The sequence below is a fragment of the Hippopotamus amphibius genome, chromosome 9 (genome assembly GCF_030028045.1).
Source record: "Hippopotamus amphibius kiboko isolate mHipAmp2 chromosome 9, mHipAmp2.hap2, whole genome shotgun sequence".
In the NCBI taxonomy this organism is placed as follows: domain Eukaryota; kingdom Metazoa; phylum Chordata; class Mammalia; order Artiodactyla; family Hippopotamidae; genus Hippopotamus; species Hippopotamus amphibius.
The window spans coordinates 140149654-140168480 of record NC_080194.1 but is presented as its reverse complement, the minus strand read 5'-3'; the positions used below and the strand labels follow the sequence as shown (position 1 = coordinate 140168480).

Below are 18827 nucleotides of genomic sequence, written 5' to 3'. Positions count from 1 at the left end.
GTAGAGCCTGAGATCAGAAAGGTGAGTCAAAGAAAAGCAAAAGGAGAAAAGCATTCCAGACAGAGGAACAGTAAGAGAAAGACTCTGGCAGATGAAGCTGGGCAAGCTTGGTTTCTGTGGCTGGACTGCAGACAGTGAAAACAGGCCTGGCGAGGCCCACTGGAGCCAGTCCATGTGAGGCTTTGGAGGATGTGATTATCAGTTTGACCTTTATCCTAAGAGTGCTAGGCAGGGGTCAAAATGTGTCAAGCATGGAAGTAACATGAGCAGGTTTGTGATTTTAATAGATGATTCTGCCTGGAGAACAAAGGAGAGGGAGGAAACAGTGGCAGTGTAAGACACTAGGAAGCTATTAAAGTCATTCAGGAGAGAGAGAGACTAAGGAGGCCCTGGTCAGGGAGGTAGAGGAGGACATGAAGGAAAGTTGACTGATTTAAGGCAAATTTAGGAAGTAAAACTGTCTGGTTTGGTGATAGCCTGGCTCTGGGAGTGAGGAGAGGGAGGTGGCACCCTGATGCCTCGGTTTCTGGTTTGTGCACCCCAAGATAATAGCGACACGGATGGAGCTTGGGAACAGTGGCAAAGGCCTGGCTCGGGAGGAGGGAGGGCAGGGGTTAAGATCCTGAGTTTGATCTTGGCAGTAATGACACAGGGGCCTGTGGGACACTCACTGGAGATGTCAGGCAGGGAGTTGGGGGTACATGTTTAGCATTTGGAAGTAGCTGGGCTAGAGGTTGCCAGGAAATGTACTAGATTATATCTTCATATCAATTCTAGAAACATCTCCTATCTCTGTATTCTCCATTTATTACTGAACTTTCTCTAATATATATTGCTAAGATGACTTTAACAAGGCACAGATTAGTATACATAGTAAAGATGCTACCATTTCTACATCAAAAAAGGTGGTGGCTGTTGGTGGGAATATAAGCTGGTACAGCCACTATGGAAAACAGTTTGGAGGTTCCTTAAAAAACTAAAAATAGAACTACCATATGATCCAGTAATCCCACTACTGGGCATAAACCCAGAGAAAACCATAATCCAAAAAGAAACATGTACCATAATGTTCACTGCAGCACTATTTACAATAGCCAGGACATGGAAGCAACCTAAATGCCCATCAACAGATGAATGGATAAAGAAGATGTGGCACATATATACAATGGAATATTACTCAGCCATGAAAAGGAATGAAATAGAGCTAAATGTAATGAGGTGGATAGACCTACAGACTGTCATACAGAGTGAAGTAAGCCAGAAAGAGAAAAACAAATACTGTATGCTAACTCATATATACGGAATCTTAAAAAAAAAAAAAAAAAAAAAAAAAAAAAAGGTACTGATGAACCCAGTGACAGGGCAAGGATGAAGATGCAGAGAATGGACTGGAGGACACAGGGTTGGGGGGGCCAGGGGGCGAAGGGGAAGCTGGGACGAAGTGAGAGGGTAGCATAGACATATATACACTACCAACTGTAAAACAGATAGCTAGGGGGCAGCTGCTGTATAACAAAGGGGAATCAACTTGATGATGGGTGATGCCCTAGAAGGCCAGGACAGGGAGATCAGGAGGGAGTTGCGGGAAGGAGGGGATATATGTATAAATATGTATAAATGCTGCTGATTCACTTTGGTGTACCTCAAAAGCTGGTACAAGAGTGTAAAGCAATTATACTCCAATAAAGAGCTAAAGAAAAAAAAAAAGGTGGTGGTGGGAGAATACAGTGATATATAAAATCAACCTGAAAGGATACCCAAGAAATTGGGTACTGATAGTCCCGAGTGGCTGGAAGGTGGGGTCAGACTTCTTACTGTAGGCTCTTTGTGTCTTTTGTATCTTATATTACATAAAAGTACTACCTAATTAAAATATAAAATTTAAAAAGAGAAATAAGATGGACTGCTTGAGGAACTGAGAACCTGAGTAACTCTTTCTCATAAAAAAGGCTTCAATCAATGGAATGGGGTGGGGTGGGGGCAGAGATGAGCTGATCAGAGATTTTCTATTAGATGCTGTTGCTTCCAAGGGATATGATGCTCTCTGGTCCACTACCTACATCTTTGTCACTAAACAGAAGCTAAATTGGTAGTAACTTCATTATTACACACCCAAATGTAAAGCAACATAAAATGGATTTTTAAAAGACCTTGTGTCTGACTATTCTGGGAAGCTGGAGGATAAACAACAGCTGGAGAATAGATGAGCTGGTATCTAGATCCTAACCTTCAAAACAATACTAAACCTAGCCACCCATGAGGAATAACAGCCTGGAAACAATGCATAGCATTTAGAGAGTGCTTTCTAGCATTGCTGGTGATTCAGTTATTAATTCATGGGACATTCTTCATAAGCAAAGAACCCATTTTTTTCTAGGTGAGGCACAGGTCCCTGACAGCAAGACGACCTGGCCAAGCTGTGAGTGAGGGGTCACCACGAAGCCACTGCTTACTTCCAACCTCACAGCGGCTCTCCTGTAGGTCCATGTGTGGATTTTCAGACATGTACCACTCACTGAAGGGCTCAGGGGTCCTAGAGAATAAAACTGAAATGTCTTTTGAAGAGACTAACTAGTTAGACATTGAAACCCACAATTAAAATAAAGCAAGCAAATAGTAGGCTTGGGTGAATTTTACATTTGGAGCTTTCTGTGTGTTGTTTCTTTACAATGTATCCTCTCTTTTAAACACAGCATATAGTTTGCTAAGCTGTAATTCTCTCCTCTCAAATACAGCTAGGCTTTGTTTCTAAATGCAACAAATGCTTTAACAATATTAGGTAGAAGAAATGTTCTTGAGCGTTTCTAACAAGAAGATAATCAATTCTTCAAAGTAAGGTTAATGAAAGTACCAAGGACCATTTTGGAAAGCAGAGTACAATGTTGACAAGCAACTCCAAAACATAAAGAACGTGCTATCCTGGCTATCAAATCTAACCGGAGAGGCTCCCCATTGCCTGTGTGCATTTTCAGCTCAGGAGGCAACGGCCGACTTCATCATCATCCCAAACACAACCGGGAAAGCAGCTCCTTCCTTCTTGATGAGGAAGGCGTGCACACACGCATTACCGCGTCAAGGAGCAGCTATCGGTCCGCGTTCCTCACGACATCAGGCAGATTTCTCGTTAAGTTTTATGTTGCCCTTTAGCACTCAAGATGCATCAAGTTGTGACTACTCATTAAGGTCTTAACTTTGCACTATAAAGAAAGCACTTGATAGCTTCTCTTCATCCATTTTCTGCTGCTTAAATAATGTTTAATGGGTAAGGCAGAAGGTAAGTTTGGTTTCAGATGACCCTGTCAGGGAGCTGGCATTTATTCACAGAAATAGCTTCCTCAAAGACTAGCAGACAGGGCCTTCCCCTGGTGGTGCAGTGGTTAAGAATCCGCCTGCCAATGCAGGGGACACGGGTTGGAGCCCTGGTCCGGGAAGATCCCACATACTGCAGAGAAACTAAGCCCATGTACCACAACTACTGAGCCCATGCACTGCAACTACTGAAACCCATGTGCCTAGAGTCCGTGCTCTGCAAGGAGAGAAACCACAATGAGAAGCCCGCGCACTGCAACAAAGACTAGCCCCCACTCTCCGCAACTACAGAAAGCCCGCGTGCAGCAATGAGGACTCAATGCAGCCAGTAAATAAAATAAATTTATTAAAAAAAAAAAAAAAAAAAAAAAAAGACTAGCAATGTCCCAGGTCATCACCTATGCACAGTAGGTCTTCCTGCTGCTGACAACCCGAGATGAGACCAAGGGTCCAAGTCACCAGACTCTACTTCTTGCTCGCCATCCCTCCAGGTCTGCTTTGAAGTTGCTTGGTTCCCTGTGCACCCTGCATCTTACCTGCTTGACTTCCAGCCTTGTCTCAGAAGCGGAACATAGAAACTGCTCACTTATTTCTGAATGGTTCCTCCCGTGAAACTTCGAGGCTCACTCTCCAGGGGACAGAAGTCTCTGGCCTAAGATATGGGACATGGGGCTATGGCCAATTCAAATTGAATCTCTGAAATTTCAGCTCTCTGCTTTGCCATCTTAGGTACTCAAAAAATGGAGGGGAGGTAAATCCTCAGACCTCTTAAGTAAAAGATGAGGCCTGGACACCTGACCATTCACAAATGCTTAGCATACTCTAGAAGCCACAGGGCTGTGGGCATTCAAGCTACATGTGTCTTCCAGTTCTCAAAGTCACTGGTTCTCCCTACCTCAAGGCCCAAATGACATACGGATGCTAGCCAAATCCAGAAAGAGTTCCATTTTTAGACAGGAAAACTGACAATGAGATGGATGCTGAAACACCCTTGTGAATCAATAAAGTGTGGCAAAGTCAAAGCTTAGGCAGAATCAGTTGGCTTTCCTTCCTTTCATTAAAGGAATGCGAGAACTTCTATTTTCTCTATGGCAAGGATGCTGAGGAAGTCAGATATGTGAGCACACCAAGCAGAGCACAGTGGAGGTAAGTATAATAATGTATACATGTACCTGTGCAAGAACACATGAGACAGCAAAGGAGGGGGAGGGGCTAAGTCAGACAAGGATTCTTTGAAGAGTTGGCATCTTCACGGGATTGAATAAAACCAGTATCATGACTAAAGAGAACAAACATATTGACACCAAGCGGGAAAAGCGGGGGTGGGGGTGGGGGGTGGGGTGTTGGAATGGGGATGAATTGGGATTGCCATATATACATTACTAATAAGAAAAAGAAATCAAATTGTACACTTTAAATATATGCAGTTTACTGTATGTCAATTGTATCTCAATAAAAGTTCTTAAAGAAAAAAAAAACAAAAAACAAACCAGTATCATGAGTGGTGAGACTATCCAGGCAACCAATAATGTACTCCTCCCATCTGGATTGACATCTCTTAGTGAGGCACCTTTCCCAGCTACAACAGCCATTAAAGTATGTAAAATGTAGAACCAGGAAATTCTCTGGCGGTTCAGTGGTTAGAACTCTGTGCTTTCAGTGCTGACGGCATGGGTTCAGGGAACTAAGTTCCTATAAGCCGTGCAGCATGGCCAAAAAAAAAAAGCAGAACCAGAATCTCAAACACTTCAACAGGGAAACATATTCAATGTGTTAATATTTTAATGAGCACAAAAGGTTTTCATATCATTCAATAAAATTATTTTATTTTTAAAATAAAATTATTTAAGAGTATTTCATCCTACCCTTCAAAATTTTCTATATTTATGTATATTTTGTAATGTATGTTACAACAGTAGTACACACACATAATTTATAAATAAATAAATACATACAAATAAATACATACTCCCTGGGGAATTCTGCTTTACACACAGTTTCCAATACAGAGAGCAATCACAAAGTTGTGCATCTACTGCTCTAGATATTGGAGAGTCAGGAAGGGATCTAGACAGGGCAGCAATCTGCCTGGGCTTGCGTTTCCAAATGCTTTGATGGATTGAAGAGGCTGAGACTAGAGGCAGGAAGACAGTTAAGTAGCAACTGGAAGCGTCTATGGGACTGGGTTGGTGAAAACATGGACTTGGATCAAGTGATGCAGGAGGAGCAGATCTGAGTGAGGGTGGGAGGCAGAGGTGAGAATATAAGTTTAATTTTAGATTAGCTTATTTATTCACTCTCAGTATTTGGTGAATTTTTATCATTTGTTGAGGGCTATATGAGATGCTGGGGATACAGCAATAAGCAAGTTAGACTCAGTGTCTAACTTCTTGGAGCTTATGTTCTGGTGAAGAAAACAGGATATACTGCTACAACTGTGACAGGAACATTTCAGAGGAAAAGCACTGGGTGCTGTAAAACAGCAGAGTTAAATCAGCCAGGGATCAGGAAAGCCTTTTTGAGGATGTGATGCTGAAAGCTGAACCCTAAGGGGTGAGCAAAGCTAGCCAGGTATGGGGGAAGGGCGTTCCAGGCAGAGGGAAGAGGACGTAAGAAGGCCTTGGCATGGGGGAAGGCCTGTCACACTCAAGGAGCACAGAGGGAGGGGGTACTGGCTGGAGCCCAAGGGGGAGAGCTGAGAGTTGGAAAGTGGTTAATCTTGGTGCAGTCACTGAGGCTCAAGGCAGGTGTCTGGAAAGTCAGGCTAAATGGTGGGAAGTGCAATGATCTATTATAATTTACATTCTCTAAAGATCACTCTGGCTGCTCATGGCAGAGAGAGGGGCAGCTTGCTAGGCTGTAGGATCTTGCAGTGACCCCCCCTCACTGAACTAGGGCCCAGTAAATAATTTTTAGGGGAACAAGTTCTAGAGTCTGGATTCAATTCTCAGCCAGACTTCCTCCACAGCCCTCCACAAATAAGGCCACAATCTCCTTCCTGAACCAAGCTGTGCCAACACTGAGCCTGGAAGAGGTGAGGCTGACCTGTGACTGGCAAACAGCAACATGCCCATCTTTTCTGGTTAGGAATAAGAAGACCACTTTTTCTACATGATTTCAAAAAGAGTTACTATTACTGTTTTAAAAAGGAGACTGGGGACTTTTCTGGTGGCACAGTGGTTAAGAATCCTCCTGCCAATGCAGGGGACACGGGTTCGAGCCCTGTCCAGGAGGATCCCACATGCTTTGGAGCGACTAAGCCCATACACCTCAACTACTGAAACCCGTGTGCCTAGAGCCCGTGCTCTGCAACAAGAGAAGCCACCGCAATAAGAAGCCCGTGCACTGCTACAAAGAGTAGGTCCCGCTTGCCACAACTAGAGAAAGCCTGTGCATAGCAACGAAGATCCAAGGCAGCCAAAAAATAAAAATAAAAAAAAATAAAAAGGAGATTGTTTTTTCAGTTTTGGCTCTTTGGATAAGTTTCTCATTGAACTGTCATCTATATGGAAGGGAGCACCTTTAACAAGTGTCTTGAATTCAGACATCCCACCAGAGACCCTGGCTCAAGGTTTCAGACCTATACATCTTCTGATGCAGGCTGTTTACACACACATTTCACTCAGTCTTCACAGCAATTCTACAAGGGAAGTACTGGCCATTATCCGCCTCCCCCCCCTTTTTTTGGTTAAGTAAATGAGAAAAGGAAGGCTCAGAGAGGCAAGTGAACTTGTTTAAGGTCACAGAGCTATGGACTCAAGTCTGCTCAAATCCACTTACACTTCCCACTCTATTCTCACTGCTTGCCAGCATGGTGTTTGTGAGCAAGAACAGGCCATTGTTTATTGGAAACCCGAGGGCACACGGGCATGAGACAAGCCCTGAGGTTACAATGGGTATCTTGTGTAAGGAGAACACAGACGAAAGGTCAATGAGGTAATGCAGAACTGAGTGTCAGGGCATCAAAGGCATGGACACTCAGCTGCAGATGTGCAGGATGCCTGCTTTCCTGTATTTCCTGGAGAGCTGGAAATGAACTATCAAGAGGCAGGATGACTGGGATTAAACCTGAGGACACCATTTCTTAATGATGATGATAGGAACCTGCTAATCACAGAGCAATCTTGGACTGGACACAAGTGAGGAAGCAGCTGTTCCTGCTGCTTTCAGCCAGTTGCACGTCTGGCGGGGCCCTGAAGGAAGTGCATTTTTAGATTCCCATTAGATGTACAAACATGAACGTTCCACACCAGAACCAAATATCAGTTACCTGGTCCTTCCCTCAACCAGCCCCTGGGCCTTTACTTGTAAATACTTGCCACTCACTTCCCCAAAGGTGGCCAGGACTATGACACACAAAGACTTGCTAGTGACGGTGCCTGCGATCACTGCCATCACCAACACTGCTCTCGGTCAAAGTCTTGTTCTGATCGATACTGGTAATGGAGACCATCTCTGCACTGAAAGGAGTAAGAACACTTTCCCGTCCCTCCCTTGCCCCCTTCCACAAATACCTCCTGAGAGCTGCCACTGGCACCAGACACTGTTCTCAGCAAACGATCAGTGAACAAGTGAAGTCCCTGCCCTCCCAGAGTCTATACTGTGGGAGGGTGGGAGTGGGTGGACCACCCACCAAACAGATAAACGCCTACTCTGCAGGAAGACAAGAAGCACCCAGGGGAACTAAAGCAAGGTGAGGGCAGAAGTGTGGGCAGGGAGGTGTGAAGGACGGCCTGTGCAGAAGTGGCGTTTCAGCTCAAACCTGAAGGGTATCTGGTAGAGGAGTGGGAGCAGGATGGTGCAGGGAGCCAGGAGGGAAGAAGGAGAAAAGCTCAGAGAAGCAGCTGTTCCAGGTCTCACGCCTGTCCTGAGCCAGCACCCAGGGCCAGCGTGGTTGGCCTCCTGCCAGTGCTACATGCCCGACACCCTCAACCTTGCAAAGGTCTGCCTAGGTGTCCTTTTTCTGCTGGCAACACCTACTCATCAGCTCTCATTTCAAATACCGGGGGCTCTGGGAAACCCAAATGACCCGGGCAAAAGTCGGCCCTCCTTCTCTGGACTCCTGGAGCCCTTGGCTCCAACTCTATTATAGCACTTTTCATAGTGTCTTGTAATTATCTGATTACATCACATCTCCAAGGAGCCAAGCACTCCTTGCAGGCATAGATTATGCCTTGCTGATCACTACAGACAGGCTTGGAATGGAGGGTTCAATTAATCTATTAAAAAATGTTATCCTTTGAGTGCCTATTATGTGCCACATGGGGATACACTGGTGAATAAGCCAGCAGAATTCCTGACTGAAAGGAGCTTACAATCTTCCACACTATGTCTCAGTTATCTTTGGATTTCTAGGGCCTTGCACTAGGTCTGACACAAGTAAGGGGCTGAATGTATGAAAAATTACAGAGAGATGAAGGCTGGCAAGACAAAACACATTCCTCTCCACACAGAGTTACAAATATCACCCCACCCCTACTCCTGGGACTTTTGCATTTTACGCGGGAAAAAGGCATATGAAACCTCTTAGTAAACGGATTGCCTTCCCAAAAGAACATTAGTTCCTCTCTATCACATCTTTTTCTTTATAATTATACAAAACATAATGATGATTTTACGAGAAAATCAACTAATATATAAGACAATTTCAAGTTAATTCATTAGAGTTTATGCCTTAAGCATACAGGTTATGCCTTTTCCATTGTGGTTCCTTTCTTTGCTCCCCAGTCCCCTTCTCCAACCTAACACATAAAACTTACAGATCAGTTATTACCAAGAAGCTAATGGCCAAATGCCTGCAGACGCTGCTTGAGAAAGTACTGAGGAGATTTCAAATAAGATGTTCTTTGTTGATTTTTTCCTATAGCTTCAGTATGTGGAAACTGACCTCTCTTCATTTCCCATGAAAGGAGCTTCACTAGCTATACTGTTTGAGAGAGCCTCTATTTTAGAGGGATTAGGATTCAAAAATTGCAGTCAAACTGGCTCTTTCCTTCTCCCACCCAGGGGCTCTGGAAAGTGAGTTACTACCTGAGGTCAGATCACAGGTTCCTCCTGCCCACCCCCTCACCCCAACAAGACAAGTCCAGCCTGCCTGGGCCCACTTTTCTTAAAGGACAAACAAAATCTGAATATTAATTCTTTTAACGATGTCTTGTACTTATTGGATTACATCATGTTTCTACAAGAAACCAAGCTCTCCTTGCAGGGGATTTCTCTCTTTCCTTCAAAATAATCTCTCTGAGGCAGAAGAACCTTTTGATTTCTGAACGTAGAAATTCAAATCTGGGTGTGGCCAGGCAACATCTCTGGGCAATATTACAGTGGAATAGGCCTCTTTGGGGAAGATTCCATATTGTTCTTTTTTTTTTTTTTATTTTATTTTATTTTATTTTTTTGGGGGTACACCAGGTTCAATCAACTGTTTTTATACACATATCCCCATATTCCCTCCCTTCCTTGACGCCCCCCCCCTCGAGTCCCCCCCACCCTCCCTGTCCCAGTCCTCTAAGGCATCTTCCATCCTCGAGTTGGACTCCCTTTGTTATACAACAACTTCCCACTGACTATTTTACAGTTGGTAGTATATATATGTCTGTGCTACTCTCTCGCTTCGTCTCAGTTTCCCCTTCACCCCACGCCCCCTCCCATACCTCGAGTTCTCCAGTCCATTCTCTGTATCTGCTTCCTTGTTCTTGTCATTGAGTTCATCAGTACCATTTTTAGATTCCGTATATGTGAGTTAGCATACAACATTTGTCCTTCTCTTTCTGACTTACTTCACTATGTATGACAGATTGTAGTTCTATCCACCTCATTACATATAGCTCCATCTCATCCCTTTTTATAGCTGAGTAATATTCCATTGTATATATATGCCACATCTTCTGTATCCATTCATTTGTTGATGGGCATTTCGGTTGCTTCCATGTCCTGGCTATTGTAAAGAGTGCTGCAATAAACATTATGGTACAAGTTTCTTTTGGGATTACGGTTTTCTTTGGGTATATGCCCAGGAGTGGGATTACTGGATCATATGGTAGTTCTATTTGTAGTTTTTTAAGGAACCTCCAAATTGTTTTCCATAGTGGCTGTACCAACTTACAGTCCCACCAACAGTGCAGGAGAGTTCCCTTTTCTCCACACCCTCTCCAACATTTGTTGTTTCCAGACTTTGTGATGATGGCCATTCTGATTGGTGTGAGGTGATACCTCATTGTGGCTCTGACTTGCATTTCTCTGATGATGAGTGATGTTGAGCATCTTTTCATGTGTTTGTTGGCCATCTGTATGTCTTCTTTGGAGAAATGTCTATTTAGGTCTTCTGCCCATTTGTGGATTGGGTTATTTGCTTTTTTGGTATGAAGCTGCATGAGCTGCTTGTATATTTTGGAGGTTAATCCTTTGTCCGTTGTTTCATAGGCAATTATTTTTTCCCATTCTGAGGGTTGCCTTTTAGTCTTGTTTATGGTTTCTTTCGCTGTGCAAAAGCTTTTAAGTTTCATGAGGTCCCATTCGTTTATTCTTGATTTTATTTCCATGATTCTAGGAGGTGGGTCAAAAAGGATGTTGCTTTGATGGATGTCATAGATTGTTCTGCCTATGTTTTCCTCTAGGAGTTTTATAGTGTCTGGCCTTACATGTAGGTCTTTAATCCATTTGGAGTTTATTTTTGTGTATGGTGTTAGGAAGTGTTCTAATTTCATTCTTTTACATGTTGCTGTCCAATTTTCCCAGCACCACTTATTGAAGAGGCTGTCTTTTTTCCATTGTATACTCGTGCCTCCTTTGTCAAAGATAAGGTGCCCATATGTGTTTGGGCTTACTTCTGATTTCTCTATTCTATTCCATTGATCTTCCTTTCTATTTTTGTGCCAGTACCATACTGTCTTGATCACTATGGCCTTGTAGTATAGTTTGAAGTCAGGAAGCCTGATTCCACCAACTCCATTTTTCCTTCTCAAGATTGCTTTGGCTATTCGGGGTCTTTTGCGTTTCCATACAAATCGTAAGATTTCTTGCTCTAGTTCTGTGAAAAATGCCATTGGTAATTTGATCGGGATTGCATTAAATCTGTAAATTGCTTTGGGTAGTACAGTCATTTTCACGATGTTGATTCTTCCAATCCAGGAACATGGTATGTCCCTCCATCTGTTTGTGTCATCTTTGATTTCTTTCATCAATGTCTTAAAGTTTTCTGCATACAGATCTTTTGCCTCCTTCGGCAGGTTTATTCCTAGGTATTTGATTCTTTTTGTTGCAATGGTGAATGGGAGAGTTTCCTTAATTTCTCTTTCTGCTCTTCTGTTGTTAGTGTATAGGAATGCAAGAGATTTCTGTGCATTAATTTTGTATCCTGCTACTTTACTAAACTCATCAATGAGTGCTAGCAGTTTTCTGGTAGAGTCTTTAGGGTTTTCTATATATAATATCATGTCATCTGCAAAGAGTGACAATTTTACTTCTTCTTTTCCAATTTGGATTCCTTAATTTCTTTTTCTTCTCTGATTGCTGTGGCTAACACTTCCAAAACTATATTGAATAACAGTGGTGAGAGTGGACACCCTTGTCTTGTTCCTGTTCTTAGAGGGAATTCTTCCAGTTTTTCTCCATTGAGAACAATGTTGGCTTTTGGTTTGTCATATATGGCTTTTATGATGTTGAGGTAATTTCCTTCTATGCCCATTTTCTGGAGAGCTTTTATCATAAATGGATGTTGAACTTTGTCAAAAGCTTTTTCTGCATCTATTGAAATGATCATATGGTTTTTATCCTTCAATTTGTTGATATGATGTATCACGTTGATTGATTTGCATATGTTGAAGAATCCTTGCATCCCAGGGATAAACCCCACTTGATCGTGGTGTATGATTTTTTTGATGTGCTGTTGCAGTCTGTTAGCTAATATTTTGTTGAGGATTTTTGCATCTATATTCATCAGTGATATTGGTCTGTAGTTTTCTTTTTTTGTGACATCTTTGCCTGGTTTTGGTATCAGGGTGATGGTAGCCTCGTAGAATGAGTTTGGGAGTGCTCCGCCTTCTGCAATATTTTGGAAGAGTTTGAGAAGGATAGGTGTTAACTCTTCTCGAAATGTTTGATAGAATTCGCCTGTGAATCCATCTGGTCCTGGGCTTTTGTGTGTTGGGAGATTTTTAATCACTGCCTCAATTTCTGTACTTGTGATTGATCTGTTCATGGTTTCTATTTCTTCCTGGTTCAGTCTTGGAAGATTGTATTTTTCTAAGAATGTATCCATTTCTTCCAGGTTATCCAATTGATTGGCATATAGTTGCTTGTAGTAGTCTCTCATGATCTTTTGTATTTCTGAGGTGTCCGTTGTGACTTCTCCTTTTTCATTTCTAATTCTGTTGATTTGCATCTTCTCCCTTTTTTTCTTGATGAGTCTGGCTAATGGTTTATCAATTTTGTTAATCTTCTCAAAGAACCAGCTTTTAGTTTTATTTATTTTTCTTATGGTTTCTTTCCTTTCTTTTTCATTTATTTCTGCTCTGATCTTTATGATTTCTTTCCTTCTGCTCACTTTGGGGTTTCTTTGTTCTTCTTTCTCTAGTTGTTTTAGGTGTAAGGTTAGGTTGTTTATTCGATCATTTTCTTGTTTCTTAAGGTAGGACTGTATTGCTATAAACTTCCCTCTTAGAACTGCTTTTGCTGCGTCCTATAGGTTTTGGGTTGTTGTGTTTTCGTTGTCATTTGTTTCTAGATATTTTTTGATTTCCTCTTTGATTTCTGTAGTGATTCCTTGGTTGTTTAAGAGTGAATTGTTTAGCCTCCATGTGTTTGTATTTTTTGCAGTTTTTTTCCTGTAATTGATATCTAGTCTCATGGCGTTGTGGTCTGAGAAGATGCTTGATATGATTTCAATTTTCTTGAATTTGCTGAGGTTTGATTTGTGACCCAAGATGTGATCTATCCTGGAAAATGTTCCGTGTGCACTTGAGAAGAAAGTGTAGTCTGTCGTTTTTGGATGGAATGTCCTATAAATATCAATTAAGTCGAGATGGTCTAATGTGTCATTTAAAGCTTGTGTGTCTTTATTTATTTTCTGTTTGGATGATCTGTCCATTGATGTAAGTGGGGTGTTCAAGTCTCCCACTATAATTGTGTTACTGTCGATGTCCCCTTTTATAGCTGTTAGCATTTGCCTTATGTATTGAAGTGCTCCTATATTGGGGGCATAGATATTTACCATTGTGATATGTTCTTCTTGGATGGATCCCTTGATCATTATGTAGTGCCCTTCCTTGTCTCTTTTAATAGTCTTTACTTTCAAGTCTAATTTGTCTGATATGAGTATTGCTACTCCAGCTTTCTTTTGACTTCCATTTGCATGGAATATCTTTTTCCATCCCTTCACTTTCAGTCTATATGTATCCCTTGGTCTGAAGTGGGTTTCTTGTAGGCAGCATATAGAAGGGTCTTGTTTTTGTATCCATTCAGCCAGTCTGTGTCTTTTGGTTGGAGCATTTAATCCATTTACATTTAAAGTGATTATTGACATGTGTGTTCCTATTACCATTTTCTTAATTGTTTTGGGTTTGTATTTGTAGGTGTTTTCCTTTTCTTGTGTTTCCTACTTAGAGAAGTTCCTTTAGCACTTGTTGTAAGGCTGGTTTGGTGGTGCTGAATTCTCTTAACTTTTGCTTGTCTGGAAAGCTTTTGATTTCTCCCTCAAATCTGAATGAGATTCTTGCTGGGTAGAGTATTCTTGGCTGTAGGTTTCTCTCTTTCAGGACTTTCAGGATATCCTGCCATTCCCTTCTGGCCTGCAGAGTTTCTGTAGAAAGGTCAGCTGTTATCCTGATGGGTTTTCCCTTATATGTTATTTGTTGCTTTTCTCTTGCTGCTTTTACTATTTTTTCTTTGTGTTTAATTGTCGTTAGTTTGATTAATATGTGTCTTGGTGTATTTCTCCTTGGGTTTATTCTGTATGGGACTCTCTGTGCTTCTTGGACTTGGTGAATTATTTCCTTTCCCATGTTGGGGAAGTTTTCCACTAGAACCTCTTCAAATATTTTCTCAGACCCTTTCTTGTTTTCTTCTTCTTCTGGGATGCCTATAATTCGAATGTTGGTACGTTTAAGGTTATCACTGAGGTCTCTGAGGCTGTCTTCTAGTCTTTTTATTTTTTTATCTTTTTCCTGCTCTGTGGCGTTTATTTCTCCCATTCTATCTTCCAACTCACTTATTCGTTCTTCTGCCTCAGTCATTCTGCTGGTTATAGCATCTAGAGTATTTTTAATTTCAGTTATTTTGTTATCCGTTGCTGTTTGTTTTTCTGAGTTCTTATGAACTGTTTCTTGTACTTTCTCTATTTTGGTATCGAGATTTTGTATCATTTTTACTATCATTACTCTGAATTCTTTTTCAGGCATTTTTCCTATTTCCTCCTCATTTATTTGGTCTTGTGGGTTTTTTTCCTGCTCCTTTGCCTGCATGGTGTTTCTTTGTTTCCTCATGGTTGTCCAAGCTTTTGGGGTTGCTTGTCCTGGTGATAGAGGTGTTTATAGATGACTGTCCAAGCCTCAGACTAATGTCCAAGTATTGGATTAGACGAATATTCAGTCCTAGCGTTGGCACTGAAGGTGGAAGCACGTTGTGGGCATCGAGGGAGAAGCTGGACAGACAAGCAGGCTTCAAGGCCCGTGGAGAGGAGATTTGAGGAGCTCACAGAGTCTGAAGTCTAGTACAGGTTGGCAGGAAGGGCAGGCAAGAACTCTTACGGCAGAAGCTTCAGTCCTCTGCTGAAAAATCCTTGTTCTTATTTTTTGATGGTCTCACACACACACTAAACTATGGGGATTTAAAAAAAATGCGTGCACTGGATGCATGCCCTACCATTTCTATGCACAGAAGCAGATTTTGAAAAACAGAAATCTCCAAATCTTTAACTCCTGAAGATTAGAAAAAAGCCAAGCACTTTCAAATTTCCTTTGCATCCACCAGGATTAGGTGACAAATCAGAACAGGTGGTTTAAAAATTTGGTTTCTGTGCTAATGCTGCCCCCTAGGGATAGAAAGCTATAAAGGTAAGGAGACTTACAGAAAGATTTACGCAGCCTGGCAAGAGGGTAATATTTGAGAAATATTGACTGGGAAAGCCCATTACATTAGAGCCACAGCTGCCTGCTTTTTACTATAATACAGGGACCAGGATTTCTAAGATAAAGTTGGAGGTAGATGTTTCCTGGAATAAATATAAGTTCAATTTTACCTTTATCAAAATAACCACAAATATATCAATTTCCTTATAGTAGTTATTCACATACTTATGACTTTAGAATGTCCACTTAACAGAACCATTGGAAAAATATGAGCAACACCCACGACAGTGCCAGGAGGTGGACATTAATATACTCTGATTACTGCTCTGGGCATTGGGGAATAAAATGGACAAATACAAATCTCCCACCTTCCCAGAAGTTACTGGGGGTGGAGGGAAAGGCCATCATATGTCAAATAAGTAAAATACACAGTGAGACAAGATTATAGGTGCTTAGGAGAAAAATACAGGGAGGAATAATGTTAGTGTTGGGTTGCAGAGAGGGAAATTGTTCATAATTTTAAAGTGGGAAGGCCTCTCTGAGAAGGTGTATTTAAGTAAAGACTTAAGAAAGGAAAGAAAGTAAGCTTTGTGATATCTGGGGGAAAGAATTCCAGGCCATGGGAATAGCAAGGAGGGAGGTGGAAAGGCCAGTAAGCTGAAAGGAGGCCGGGGTGTCTGGGGCCTGGGAGGTAGTGATAAGGACTTTGGCATGTTCCCGGAGTAAATGGGTTAAAGAGGATTCTTTCTACAAGGACTTGAGTGAGCTAAGTCCCAAAGAACCCCCATCTGCTGGCTCCCCTTTCCTGGTGAGCTCTCAAGTCTCTGAGCCACACCTCCACCTGGGCCCTGATGTAGCCACCTCGTGCTGTGCTCACAGCCTTGAAAGGGTGGGAGGACAGAGGCTGTGACTAAGCCCTGTTCAAAGGAGTTTGCTCACAGCAGACACTCAACACAATGTAAGTCTGTGGAACCAGCTACTTATAATTATGATTTTTAAACTATGGACTACAACCCATTGGTGGGTTATGAAATCATTTTAGTAGATTACGATCAGTGGATTAAAAAAAAAAAACCTAGAATGGAAGATACTAGAGTGCATTCCACATGTCAGGTATTTGTTCTGCAAAACTATTGTTCTGGTTATACATATATGTGTTTATGTGTGTATTGGTTTTATTGTAAAATATATTCCTACTATAGGTCACAGTCAAAACAGTCTGAAAGCCAGCAACTTAGGATTTAGTCATTCATTCAGTTTTAGTATATGTGCTGCCAAAGTGAGCACTATTCATTCATTCAAAAACCATAAAGTTTCTTTAAAGGATCAGAGAGGCTCTTTCTTCCAGGGACCAGCTGTGAGGAATCAAAAAATGGGCCCATCTCCAATTTACCCTACAGGTAATGCTTTTAGTGAAGAACAATGGATGAGAATCAGGTAGAATGGCCTTCATGAGGGCTCAGGAGCAAAGCATGTATTATGAAGTGGTGAATCTAATAAGTCACTCTGATTGTCAAAAATAAACATTGCTAGAACTTGGGCAGAAACCAGCCCAGTGCTCACTGCAAGGGCTACTCCTGGGTTTCCTGGAGCTTCTGGGAATCTTGGCCTGGAAGGAACAGCCAGCAAAGCCAGCTCTTCCCTGCTTGCACTCCACTGTCACCATACCCTGGAAGGGAGGTTCCAGATTTCAGGAAAATCAAAAGACGTACCTCCCACGATACGCTTTGAGACCTCATCTATATTTGGTAGCTAGCTGGGCAGGTTGTTGAGGGGCAGGCAGACAATAAAGACCACTCACAATTCAGAACCTGGAGAGAAGCGACCTTCTGTCTCAGGGTTAAAATGAGAAATGCTACATATTTCTTGCAGGAGACAGACAAGTGGTGGAAGGGCTCAGGGAGCAAGTCCACAAACCAAACAGGAGTGGCATGACCAAGGAGAAGAGTGCTATAGCCTAATGCACAGCTCTCACAACTTGAGAAACAGAAAGATATTACCTGAGTTATCTGAGGTCAGAAAAACAAGAAATGAAGGATTTGTCAGCTTGACTCCACACGCTCTAAAGGAGAGGTAACTGCACCAGCCAGCTCCAGTATCTCTGGCTTTGTCACAGCTGCCATCCTGCAGCGGTGGCACTGGCCATGAGATGACCAGACCTGTCCCCTGCCTTGAGCTCCCTCTTACATGTGCCTCTGGGGACAGACAGCGTGTGCTAGAAGGCCAATGTGAGTGTCTAGGTAGCAGTTACATCTGGGATTCTACTAGCATTCTGGTTTCTCTCTCTCTTTTTTTAAATTAATTAATTAATTTATTTTATTGGCTGTGTTGGGTCTTCATTGCTGCACAGGGGCTTTCTCTAGTTGCGGCGAGCGGGGGCTACTCTTCGTTGTGGTGCGCGGGCTTCTCATTGCGGTGGCCTCTCTTGTTGCAGAGCACAGGCTCCAGGCGCGTGGGCTTCAGTAGTTGCAGCACATGGGCTCAATAGTTGTGGCTCACGGGCTCTAGAGCGCAGGCTCAACAGCTGTGGCGCACGGGCTTAGTTGCTCCGCGGCATGTGGGATCTTCCTGGGGCAGGGATCGAACCCGTGTTCCCTGCATTGGCAGGCGGATTCTTACCCACTGCGCCACCTAGGATGTCCCTGGTTTCTCTTTTAATCTTGTGTGGATTTGGTTTGGGCCAGTGTTAAAATCAGCTTCTGGAGCAGCAGTGTCAGACAAAAGCCTTGGCCCTGGCACTCATTTTCTGTGTACACAAAAATCACTGGGGCTGCTAATAAAAAGATGCAGATTCTAACGCTGTGCTCCTGGGCGGGCCCAGGGACCTGCATGTGGAGCAGCTTTTGGGACACTCTGCTACAGCTGGCTTACAGATCATGCTTTGAGAAACCTTGCCCAGATCCCAGCGCTGTCTCCTTATGAGGCCTGGCCTTGGTGGCTTTCCCTCACCCAACAGGCTGCCCAGTTTCCTGGGCATTCCTGAGTAGACAGCACGCACACTTTTGCTGCTGTTTTCTTCTTTGACAAAGTTAGAAGAAAAGGTCTTTTGAACATACTGAGCACTTTTATCTTAGCCTGGTTTGATGATGCACTGTAAGCTGGAAAAGTAGAGAAACCAGACCCCGTCACACAGGCCTGTGAGCAGCAGTGAAGGCCACCTCAGCAACCCTCCCCTGTGTCTGGTCCACCAACAGGTTGGGAGATTTATGCAGCTGGAGTTCCAACAGGCTGACCAGGTAGTGGAGGAGCCATCAGGTCTGAGCACAGGATGAAGGAGGAAGCAGAGACCTCAGGCACAGGTCATTCAGTGGAAGCGCTGATTCTAAGGTAGAGTGCAGTTTCAGGGGAAATTCTGTACAGTTGGCAGTGGTACTAGCACCCAGGGTCAGGACTTAGGGTTCACAATACCCCTTGGTGGACGAGGGATAGGACAGCTCACAAATATCTCTGACT

General features: G+C 42.8%; 1 protein-coding gene across 2 annotated transcripts in view; it reads right to left on the bottom strand.

The window, feature by feature from the left end:
• Positions 1-18827, bottom strand: part of RNF216 (ring finger protein 216) — a 160453-nt gene that overhangs the window by 27782 nt on the left and 113844 nt on the right. The window lies entirely within an intron of this gene.